The sequence below is a fragment of the Emydura macquarii genome, unplaced genomic scaffold, assembly GCF_026122565.2.
Source record: "Emydura macquarii macquarii isolate MOO-44397 ecotype Brisbane River unplaced genomic scaffold, CSIRO-AGI_Emac_v2 contig_1644, whole genome shotgun sequence".
Taxonomy (NCBI): Eukaryota; Metazoa; Chordata; order Testudines; family Chelidae; genus Emydura; species Emydura macquarii.
This window is the reverse complement of record NW_027131781.1, coordinates 22,178,003-22,190,433: the sequence shown is the minus strand read 5'-3', so window position 1 is coordinate 22,190,433 and position 12,431 is coordinate 22,178,003. Positions and strand designations below refer to the sequence as shown.

Here is a 12,431-nt window from a genome sequence, read left to right as displayed (position 1 = left end):
TGGACTAAATAATTGTAGTAATTTTTAAAACAAAATTTCTTGAAGTCCAACAATTTTAAGTTACCCTTTATACCCCACTCAGGGGAGTTATTCAGAATACTACAGACTGGTTAAGAGAGGTCCACTGTGGTCCAATGGATAGGGCACTGAACTGGGACAGAACAGATGGGTTCTATTCCTTCCTCTGCTACTTACCAGCTATGTGACCTTGGGCAAGTCAATTCAGCTTTCTGTGCCTCAGTTTCCCTTTCCATCCATTGTCTGTCTTGTCTATTTAGAGTCTCTTTAGGGCAGGGATTGTGTCTTCCTGTGTTTGTTTGTACATAAATAATAATTGTAAATAATAAACAACTGATGAATCAAACCTTATCACACTCTCCAATATGCTATAAGATATATTCCAATAAGTTGTGTGTCTTATATATAATATTAGACATCTTTTCTATCCCAATTTTCTCCTATAAGAAGGCACCTAATACAAGTTTAAATTAATAAATAAAAGACAGTTTGTTATTGGTATAAGTGGGCCAGAATGTGAACTCTGCCCTCCTGTCAGGCACTGCCTCCTGGTAGTCAGGCCTAGTGCTTGATAGGCAGTCAAAGCCAGACGTAGGGTCAGAACTGGCTAAAGGTGGTGCTGGAATTGAGATCCAAATCAGAGTTCGTAGGCAAGCCAGAATCCATCCAGGTGCAAGGCAGGGTTCAAAGTCAGGTGGTCAGAGTCCAGGGACAAGCCAAGTCAGTGCCATCGCTGGGGTCTACATACAGGCCAAAGGACGAAACTGGGTAGTCAGAGTCGGCGGGTCAGGAAGTGGAGGCAGGGCTGGAGCCGTTCAGAGGCAGGGCTGGAGCAAGGTCAGACTAGGCAAGGACAAGGCTGGATCAGGGCTTGGGCAAGACTTGGGCAGGAATAGCATCAAGAGCAGGCTGGGACTCTTGAGAGTCTGATGCACTGCAAATCAGCAAGAGGGTTCCTGGCCAGGTAGTGCTCATGCACAGATTCTGCACTCTGGCAGGGCTGGGGAAATACCTGAGTCTTCTGACCCAGACTGGGCACAGGGATAGGTTGCTGCTGCGTGCCCCTGCTGGAAGGGTAAATCAGTCCAGTTGGGTTGTAGCAGCATGCCTGAGTGATGACTCACCTCAGTTCCCCTGGAGGTCAGACTAGATGATCATATTGGTCCCTTCTGACCTTAGAGTCTCTGGAGGCACAGCTGAGCGAGCAGCCCTGGTATGGCTCGTGTCCCCGCCTCCCCTTCCCCAAATATGCTGAATTTCAGTTCTGGATCCAAACTTTGGAACTACATTGCTAATGGGCTGAGTTAAATCCAAGGATTGAATAATCCAAAGATTTTGAAGATGTTTGGCTCTGGATCCAAACTTTATGGTTTGGGCCCACTTTCTATATCTATTACTAGAGAATACAGATAAAGGGTCCATTCATAAGAGAGACTGGAATGGGAAAGCCAAATGTGGCTATGTAGTGTTGTCATAGCTGTGTTGGTCCCAGGATATTAGAGACATATCTTTTGAGGTCATATCTTTTGTTGGACCAACTTCTGTTGGTGAGAGAGACAAGTTTATGAGCTACACAGAGTCACTAACACCCCTGCAAAAAAAGGGGAGGAGATGCTAGTGGGTTACAGACTGTTGTAATAAGATGCTGTAGTAAGACCCACTAACATCCCTCCCCTTTTTTGTCCTATGACTGCAGAGGTGTTAAAGGACCACTTCAGCTTGAAGAGTCCTTTAGAATATGTGCTAACTACCTATGCTAAGCAATCTGTTCCACTTTATATTTATCTGTGAGGCTCCGAGTACCTTACCCAGACCTGAAGAAGAGCTCTGGGTGGCTCTAAAGCTTGTATCTCACCAACAAAAGTAGTCCAATAAAAGATATTACCTGACCCACCTTGTCTCTCTAAGGGCATGGCTCCATTAGAGAGTTAGCCACTCTTAACTGTTCCAGTCCCTGTGAGCAGCAGAAGCTGTGTTGGTGGGGAAGCTCTCCCGCTGACACAGCACTGTCCACGCCAAATCTTACATCGGTGTTACTTGTCACTAGGGGATGATTTATTCAGACACTTGAGCAAGATAAATTATGCCACCATAAGCTGTAGTGTGGACATTGCCTGCCTGATACCTGAACTAAAACCATGTGTATTTCTTAATGAAACCCTTACTTATAGAATTAAAAGGCTGTTTTATTTCCTTGGACAACCCTTGGTGCTTTGTTGAGGTGAGATTGACGTTGTCTTTTGATGAGATTGTATTCTCTTTTGAATACAAATACTACCCAAAAAAAAAAAAAAAAAAAAAAAAATCTCCAAACCTTTAAGTATGGTCCAAGGGAATCCTTTGAATTTCATAATCCATACACAATTATGTAGTTACATAATGTTTCAGGTAAAGAGAGCATTATAGGTGCAATAAAAATCATGTTGCTTGTGTACCAGCTCATACCAAGATTTCCAGTAATAAGGATAACTTCAGAAGATATAATATATTTTTCATGTGGAATGGAATATTAGTAGGTCAAAAACATGACAGATTGGAGCTTCTTTTAATAAAAATTCATGTAAAATAGAATGATTTAGCAATGAAACTGGGATAAACACATAAACTATTCAGGCAACCAACAATCAAGGAAATGGACAATATGAAAATAAGAGTCACATTAACAAACAAGTCACCAAATATTGTGTCTCTCTGGTTAATGAGAGTAAATAAATTCAGAGGTGTGGATCAGAACTGAATGTCTGATTACTGTCTTGTTCCTGTCTGAATACAGGTCCTGCACTAAGCTCACATTCTGGACAATTTTGTCAGCTGATGGAGGTGATGACCAGTACCACTTTGCCAATGAATATTGTTCGTGAGTATATGATAATTAACTATCTACTCTAGAGTGAGACCCATTAGATCATTTTATTGCTAAAGATATCACATTTCATGTTTGTGCCTCTCTTTAGTAATCTGCACAAAGAGCGAACTAAAATGTCTTCCCCTAATTATTCTAATGATACTTTCTCAGTAATTACTGAGATTACTAACAGTAACAATTGAATCAATTACTAATTACAATTGATTCAATTGTTGATTATTTTAGGAAAGTTTAAGTGGGAAGTAAATGGTGCATAGGGCATGTACTGGCTCCCAGCATGGAGTGAATTTCACCCTTATTACACATAACTAGAAATAATTTAAAGGAAAAAAAAAACCCAACTGATTTCTAGTGCAACAAAAAATTATCAATAACTCTTCCTTTCTCAGCTATTAAACTATTTTCAGATCCTGATTCTGATTTTTTAAAATATAATATATGTATATGACAAATATACAGAAAAATGTGGTCCAAATATGTTTTAAAATGATATATATATTGTTTGAAAAGTGGGCAGACAAAGGTGACTTTTTGACTCACCAGTCCATGCCTTGATTTTTATGTTCTCTAATTCTTGTTTTAAGGTCTCTAAGTTTCACCCATGTCCCTTTCTCAAGGACGGTGGTTCAAAGAGATCATCCTTTTATTGTGCAAGCTATAAATCTCATTGTGAGTGTTTTCTTGCCTATAATTGGATGACAAAAGTAATCACACTTAGGAGTGGAATTACATTGGTCACTTATTCCTTTCAATAAGCCTTTTTTCTTAATGGTCTACCTATTGCAGGACATAAATCTCCTCTCACCAGACTGTTTCTATAAATAGATGCCTTCTAAAATCCATTTAAGAAATTCTTTCAAGACTGAGTTTAATGCAAGGTCAGCATCATTACTAGTTAAATAGCTGTTACCTGATGATACCTTTTGAAATGTATTTTAAGTACAGACTCATTTTCAATGCCGAAATTTAACTAGGTTGGTGTTTGTTTGTTTATCTATATGTTTGATTTTGAGAAACTTCCGTAGATTTCTGAAGAGTAAGATGTGTGTGTATGTGTGTAAACTCTTTTTGGGGTGGGGACTATCTACTCTTCTGTGTTTGAACAATGCCTAGCCCAGTGGGGCCCTGATCTTGGTTCCTAGGTACGACTGTAATGAACATTATCATTAATGTTTTAGTCCTGGATAAAAATCACCTTTCCCCAAGACTAAGACTAAGTCTGAGGTGAGAGCACAGAATCCATCTCACTAACAACGTAGAGCTGTGGTGTAACACTTCCATGGCAGCTCTCCCAACCTTGGGACTTGGATAGGGGCTGCTGCCCCTCCATGCGGGTTTCCCACCTTGCTGGATTACTTAGAACAGTTGCAAAGCCTGGCTGTGCAGGGAATGTGGAGATGGCACCTGGTGGTGGCTCCAGCCTCATGGGCTACCGTAGGCTTTCTGTGGGGCACAGGCTCTCTGAATTTGGGATAAACTAAGTCCATCTCAGGCAGGCACAGAGCTAAGAACAGATGTCTGGATCTCTGACATGTGGCTAGTGGAATGTGGAGATTCCAAGCTTTCCAAATGTGCCCACTCTTAGAGGCCTCCAGAGTTATCTTTTCTTTTCACTGATGTGACATGACAGTGCCCTTGTGCTGAATGTGTTTTGCATTTTTTTTGCTTGTCATTTAGCTTATTTCTTGGCTTGTTCTGGTTGTTCTATACTGTATGTAAAAATCAAATGTCTCCCATGTTACCCCAAGTATAACAGCCCTTTGTAATGCCTAATGCTGCTGCTCTGAAAGCAGACTTCTAGTTGAAAGCTCGTGGTGATGGAAGAGAGAATGAAAAGAGAATCTTGAATTTTCTTCCTCTGCCTTGCTTTAGCTATGGGAATGTGAAGAAACACATTAAGGGCTTGATTTAATTCTCATTGAAATCAGTGGGAGATTTCCATTAATTTTGAGAGAGTTGGCTCAGGCCTTAAATGACAAATCCTGAGCACAGAATCCATATGCACCTCTTAGGAGTCAGGCCAAACACTTTATTTGTTTTGTTCTTCAAAAAAATCTTATTGTTAGCCATTGTTAGCTTGTATGGACCTATTCTAATTATCATCAGTCAATCAGACCTTTCTGAGTAGTTTCCCATTTTGTATGTGATGATTGTTTCAAATATCTTTTAACTGTCAAGTTGATCTTACAGGTGTGTAATTTCCTGGAGTCTTTCTTAAACAATACAGTAATGCCACTATCTTTCCAGTTCAGCTTTCCTTTTTTGCTTTGTTAAAACGTCCCCGCTTATGATTTCTGGATCTCTTATGGTCTTGGGAGGAATCGTGGAGTTGTCAGTTTTCAGACATTGCTCTGTAATCCATTTGAATGGAGCTGATACTCTTTAGAATATTGATTATTCTTGTATACCCTTCCCCCACTTGGGAATTTGTGTTCCATGTTACTCTTTGTTAGTGACATTCACCCCTCATCCCCCATGTAGGAGTAAATTTCATCCTCTATGAATAGCCTAGCAAACATATTTACTAGTAGAAACATTAATTTAAAATGATTTTTTAAAAAATGATTTTCAAACTAAATTTGTCTCCGAATCCAGTGACTGGTGATCTAGTTCTAACTGTGCTGTTCATCCACAAACAATATTATGTCCAGCCCAAATGACCCGTCCCTTTTTAAATTCTGGATATTCTCAGTCACTGGCCTTGAATATTCTACTGACATAGAATTAATCCCATACATTATTTGGCCAATAATTGCAAATAATAACTGCATTTGCTGAAATTTCAAGCTGTTTATAGACTAGAAAACAGGAAAAAGAGAATGTTCATCTGATAATTTATTGACTGCAGATTATTCACTTAGCTTTACTTATAGAAACTTGTGTGACACTGAATTATGTAATTCAAAGCTATATCTTTCACCATATCCAGTTGATGGGAATATAAATGGATATTAAATATAAACTAATTTTTTGTTTTTTTTTACTCATTTCTTCTGCTTGTAGAATTTTTCCCTCATCAGAAATTAAATTCTCTGTAGTAAAGAGAGAATGTATTGCAATTATATGGGCTATTGAACATTATAGAGCATATCTTGTAGGAGTTAAGATAACTTTTGCTACTGACTCTAATTCATTTTAGTGGCATCTATAATATTGAGTCTCCAATGTCAGACTGGCTAGGTGGAGAATGAAACTTTTAGAAACTCAATTTTTATTTTGGTCCAGTTTCCATGGAAGCTGAATGTGAAACCTGAGCTTCTCTCCACAAATTGTATAGGAAAAGAAGAAATTGCTCCTGTGTGTGTATTGATTTAATACTGTCAGTGGGGTACAGATTAGCATGTTGGTGCCAATCACTGCTGTTTGTCCCAACTCCCAGCACAATGTTCCATCTGGTTAGTGCTGTTGCATCTTGGGTAGACTTGTTATTTAGGGAAACGCTGAGAGTCTGCAAACTGTTCAGCTGCAGCCTGCAGCCTCTTTATGGGCTGACCTGTGTGAGAAGATACTTACATTTGTCACAGTTAAACCCTAGGCAAACAAAATGCAGGATCCAAATATTCAAACCCTACTCCAGGACAAAGAGAGTGAGGAGGCCAGCTAAAAATCACCCAGGGGACCAAATTAATCCTTGCTATAATTCCACTGAAGCAATAATTGAGAGAAGGAACATTTTGTCTTAACTCGGGGTGTAGAATAGGACGGGACAAGAAAATGAATGTAGTTCTACTTACCAGTGACATGCAGCACACAGTGGTAAACAACATTAACAGCTGGCTTGTCACTTTCAAGCCACAGCCCTGAGGATCTTGCACCAACTCCAAATAAAATATTTCCCAGTTTCGTTCCCTTCACGTGCAGGGAGTGCAGGGGCTGGGGCCATGACCTCTCTGTCACATTCTCCATTCACCATAGGAAGCAGGAGCAGAGTCCTTGTGCTCCCCAGAGGGCAGAGGCTGCTGCTGCTGCTGTACATGGGCCCTGTGCACCTGTGCAAGTGCGGCTCCCTACCAGCGGCTGTACATTGACCACTCACAATCTGGACCTAAGGACCTTGTTTATGCTGACAATACTAGGAGCACCACATCTTTAATCTGCCTTGCTGAACAAGTGCTGGCAGTATTTTCCCAGCAGTGGATGTTGCAATATCTCCACATGGTGAGGAGGAAGGGGGAGTTTCATATAACTTAATTATGGTTGGGTTTTTTTTGGAGATTGGTCCTCTGTTCAGGGCTGCTGCCTCACTGGGTTGTGTCACTTGAGAAATCCATTGCTGTTGTAATTTTTGTTCAATAGCTGATTTTACAAGACATCCTGTGACGGGCCTGTGTTTTACACAACAGGCTCCAAGCCCCTCAATGTCATTTAAACGAGCAAGAAGAAAAGATATACTGATAGCAAATGTGTGAGAGTTCACTTGATACATATAGTGGCTCTGAAAGATCTGTCACATAATGGGTATGGTGGATAATTTTTAAAATGTGTGCTTTGTAAAAGGCTGTGAGTGTACATGGTAAATAGCTAATTTACAAGGAACTGAAAAATGTTATTGATTCTTTTCCATATTATTTTGTCAGACATATTTTGTACATTCCCTGAGCTTGACTGGACTGGACTGAAGTTCAGGAAATCTGGCTTCTATTTGTGGCTTTTCCACTGAATCACTCTATGACCTTGTGCAAGTCACATCAGCTCTCTGGGCTTCTGTTTCACCTCCTGCCCTTTGTCTGTCTTGCTATTTAGACTGTAAGCTCTTGGGTGGCAGAGACTGTTGCTTACATGCTGCACCTATCAGTGGTCTCTGGGGCTTATTGGTGCTACTGTGATACTAATAAATAAGGTGATGAAAGATGGATTAACTCATGGTGTTATCATCATAGCTATAACCTGGTCATACCAATGGGGAAAAGCTTTGAGTTATGGTCAAGCACCACTAGAATCTCACCGACGGAGACTGAGATGTCTATCAATGACTCTGTAGCTTAAGGATTGGACTCTTCAGTCACCAAAACGCTCATATAAAATAAAACATGTGAAAGAGATCATCCTCAACTCTGAGGGATCGCAAGCGATCTGCACATCCCTTGGCATTGCTCCTTCCCCAGTTTCTCTGCTGCACTGGCCAGTTCTGAGAGACCCAAGGAGAATGTCTTACTCCATGCTAACCTACTTGAAGGACTTTCGTGTAACTTCCCTTTAGGAGCTCACGATTCCTCCATCATTTAAAGCACAATATCTTCACCAGCTAATTTTATTCGTTTGCATTTGGCAAATGTGTGCATGTTTATTTCAGTCAGTGGATAAGATCCTTGGTCCTCCTATGGTCTCTTTGTAAAATTCTCTAACTGGGCAGGCCTGAAGCTGTTCTGGTTTGTATCAAAGGCCCCTGGCAGTCATATCTAGGGATTGAGGGAGTACAAAGATGGCAGAACTGCCTGGGTCCTGTGCTAAGCACAGCTTTTGTCAGATCTGTGGATCAGTGCCAATATTTTAAGCCCTAAATCAGGTTAATAGTAAGACAGTATTTCAAACATAAATTTAAAAAAATATATAGTTAATCTCTGAGCACTATATATAATATGATCAAGGATTTTAAGGTATGTAAAACAGCACCTTGTAATAGATTATTTTACACGTGAAACTTTAAAATACCTAATTTTTTAAGCCATCAGAATGTGTTATTGGCTGAGAATCTGGAGGCATCGAGCTGATCCTATGACCAAGATATCGGATCAGATTCTCACTGCTGTAAATTGGCATAATACCACTGAACGTATATTAAATAGATTAAAAACAAGCTAATTTGATAGGTCTCAAAATGTAATTGTGAATGGGGAATCATCATTGAGCAGGTGTGTTTCCAGTGAAGTTCTGTAGGGATAGATTCTTGGCCTTTGGCTATTTAACATTTTTATCAATGACCTGGAAGAAAACATAAAATCACTGATAAAATTGGCAGATGACACACAAATTGAGAGAGTAGTAAATAATGAAGAGGACAGGTCAATGATTTTGAGTGATCTGAATCACTTGGTAAACTGGGCAAAAGCAAAACATAAGCATTTTAATATCATAGAATCATAGAGTTGGAAAGGACCTGAGGAGGTCATCTAGTCCAACCCCCTGCTCAAAACAGGACTAACCTCAGCTAAATAATCCCAGCGAGGGTTTTGTCAAGACGCAGCTTAAAAACCTCTAAAGAGGGAGATTCCACCACCTCTCTAGGTAACCCATTCCAGTGCTTCACCACTCTCCTAGTGAAAAACATTTTCCTAATGTCCAACCTAGATCTCCCCCACTGCAATTTGAGACTGTTGCTCCTTGTTCTGTCATCTGCCACCACTGAGAACAGCCTAGCTCCATCTTCCCTGGAACCCCCTTTCAGGTAGTTAAAGGTCGCTATCAAATCCCCCCCTCATTCTTCTCTTTTGCAGACTAAACAAGCCCAGTTCCCTCAGCCTCTCCTCATAAGTCTTGTGCTCCAGCCCCCTAATCATTTTGATTGCCCTCCGCTGGATTCTCTCCAACTTGTCCACATCCTTTTTGTAGTGGGGGGCCCAAAACGGGACACAATACTCCAAATGCAGCCTCACCAATGCCGAATAGAGGGGAATAATCACTTCCCACGATCTGCTGGCAATGCCCCTCCTAATGCAGCCCAATATGCTATTAGCCTTCTTGGCAACCAGGGCACACTGCTGACTCTCAACTGGCTTATCTCCAGTTTCATACTGGAACTCAGAGCAATCAGAGCTCTCTTACATACAGTGCAACTCCTCCACCCTATCGCCCCTGCCTGTCCTTCTTGAACAGTTTATACCCATCCATGACAGTGCTCCAGTTGTGTGAGTTACTCCACCAAGTCTCAGTTATTCCAATCATGTCATAGTTTCCTGACTGTGCCAGGACTTCCAATTCCCCCTGCTTGTTTCCCAGGCTTCTTGCATTTGTGTACAGGCACTTGAGATAACTAGCCGATTGCCCTACTTTCTCAGTATGAATCAGGAGGCCTCCCCTGCTGCATCCTCCTCCTTCTGTTTCCTTGTGGTGTCCCACTTCCCCACTTACCTTCGGGCTTAGGTCTCTGTCCCCCATTGAACCTAGTTTAAAGCCCTCCTCACTAGGTTAGCTAGCCTGTCTGCAAAGATGCTCTTCCCTCTCTTCGTTAGGTGAATCCCATCTCTCCCTAGTAATCCTTCTTCCTGGAACAACATCCCATGATCAAAGAATCCAAAGCCCTCTTTCTGACACCACCTGCATAACGATGCATTTACTTCCACAATGCGACGGTTCCTACCTGAGCCTTTTCCTTCAACAGGGAGGATGGATGAGAACACCACTTGCACTTCAAACTTCTTTATCCTTCTTCCCAGAGCCACATAGTCCGCAGTGATCCGCTCAAGATCGTCCTTGGCAGTGTCATTGGTGCTCACGTGGAGAAGTAGGAAGGGGTAGCAGTGTGAGGACTTGATGAGTCTTGGCAGTCTCTCCGTCACATCCTGAATCCTAGCTCCAGGCAAGCAGCACACATCTCTAGTTTCCCGGTCTGGACAGCAGATGGATGACTCCGACCCCCTTAGGAGGGAGTCCCCGACCACCATCACCCTTCTCTTTCTCTTGGGAGTGGTGGTCGTGGAACCCCCATCCCTAGGACAATGCATTGCTTGCCTTCTGATCAACAGGATTTCCTTCTGATCCATTCCCTCAGATGAGTCTTCCAAATTGTTCTCCGCTGTAGTACCTGCGCAGAGAGCCTGAAAATGATTCCTTATCTCTATCTGCATGGTGGGCATGTAGGTTCTCTTTCTTCGGGAGGTCACATGCTGCCAATTTTCTTCCCCGTTCTTCAGTTTCCCCTGCACTGCCTTCTCTGAATTTTCCTCACACTGTGCCTGCAGTAGCAAATCATGTCTTCGATTGAGAAAGACTTTGTTTTCTTTAATGCAATGCAGGGTTGATACTTGGGTCTCTAGTCCTTTAACCTTCTCTTCCAATATGGAAAGCAGCCTGCACTTTGTACAGATGGAGTCGGCTCTATCCTGTGGGAGGAAGACAAACATAGCACATCCAGTGCAGGTGACACCAGCAGATAGCTTACTTTCCATATCTTTCCTCTGAGAGCCTCTTCAGATGCTGTATTTACTGCTCAGCAAAGTCTGAAAGGCAAAAACCCACTGTGGGCTCTGCCCCCAGGCAAACTCCCAGGCGAACTCCTTCTGTTTTCCTCTCCTCTGTTTGCAGCTCACTTGGTTCGCAACTGGCTGCTTCTTATAAGGCTGCTGACTCGAAGCAGTTGCCCGCCTCAGTGCCTCCCTCTGCAATCAACCACTCAAGGCCCACCTGGAACAAAGCACTCCCAATTCACACTTTTCAGTCCAATCAATCAATCAATCAATCAATCACACACACGGTCAACTGCCAAACAGTCCCTGTAACTGCACAGTCACAATCACACACACAGTCAGCTATAACTTGCACCAGTCACACAAATGGTCTCTCAGATACTCTCCCCTCTAGCACACAACACAGCTTCCCTCACGTAGTACTCACCTGGGCTCCTCTTGGACAGATCCCAGGCAAACTCCTTCTGTTTGCCTCTCCTCTGTGGTTAAATGTAAATGTATAAATCTAGGAGCAAATAATGTAGGCCATACTAACAGGATGGGGGACTTGGTCCTGGGAAACAGTAACTCTGAAAAAGATTTAGGGAGTCGTGGTGGATAATCAGCTAACCACGAACGCCTAATGTGATGCTGTGGCCAAAGGAGCTAATGTGATCCTGGGATGCAAATACTGGGGAAATCTTGAGTAAGAGTAGAAGAGGTTATTTTACCTCTAAATATGCCAGTGATGTGACTGCTGCTGTAATACTGTATGTGTATTGGGAAACAAATATTTAATAATGGGCTCTTCGATCTAGCAGAGAAAAGTATAAAACAGTCCAGTCAGTGGAAGCTGAAGCGAGACAAATTCAGACAAAAATAAGGTGTAAGTTTTTAACAGTGAGGGTAATTAACCATTGTAACAAATTACCAAGAGTCACGGTGGATTCTCTATTACTGACCATTTTAAAATCAAGATTGGATATTTTTCTAAAATCTTAGAGCAGACCTAGAGCAGCTGAGAATCTGGCCCATAACTCCTTGAAAACCTTAAGATTTAACCAGCCCAGTAGCAATACTATACACTACTCTCACTTTGGAAAGTCTTCAAATTGTGGTTTAAGAGACTGACTTCAGAGCATAATTATATGGTCCCTGTGAATCACAGCCATCTCATTTTGGTCAGGAGAATGCTCATGAGGCACCTGTAATTCAGTTAGAAGTACCTACTGGAACCATGTAATTATGCATGGTTTACCCATCACAAAAGAAACCAGACTGTTAAACGGTGCCAAGTGAAGCTAGAGAGTATCCAGAAGAGCTTGCAGGAATTGGTTTTGTAGCTCCATCTCCAAAACTTCAAAAAGTTAGCAATGCTCATTAGTTTTTTATTGATTCTCCCCCCTCCCCTCTAGCAAGTAGGTACAAATATTTCTCGGGAGACA

At 41.8% G+C, this 12,431-nt stretch overlaps 1 long non-coding RNA gene across 4 annotated transcripts in view; it reads left to right on the top strand.

The window, feature by feature from the left end:
- LOC137158194 (uncharacterized) overlaps window positions 1-12,431 on the top strand; it is a 249,113-nt gene that overhangs the window by 170,325 nt on the left and 66,357 nt on the right. For all 4 annotated transcript variants that reach the window (XR_010921321.1, XR_010921320.1, XR_010921323.1 and 1 more), the window contains one exon: window positions 2,792-2,875. This is a non-coding gene — a long non-coding RNA (uncharacterized lncRNA). The remainder of the gene's footprint in view (window positions 1-2,791; window positions 2,876-12,431) is intronic.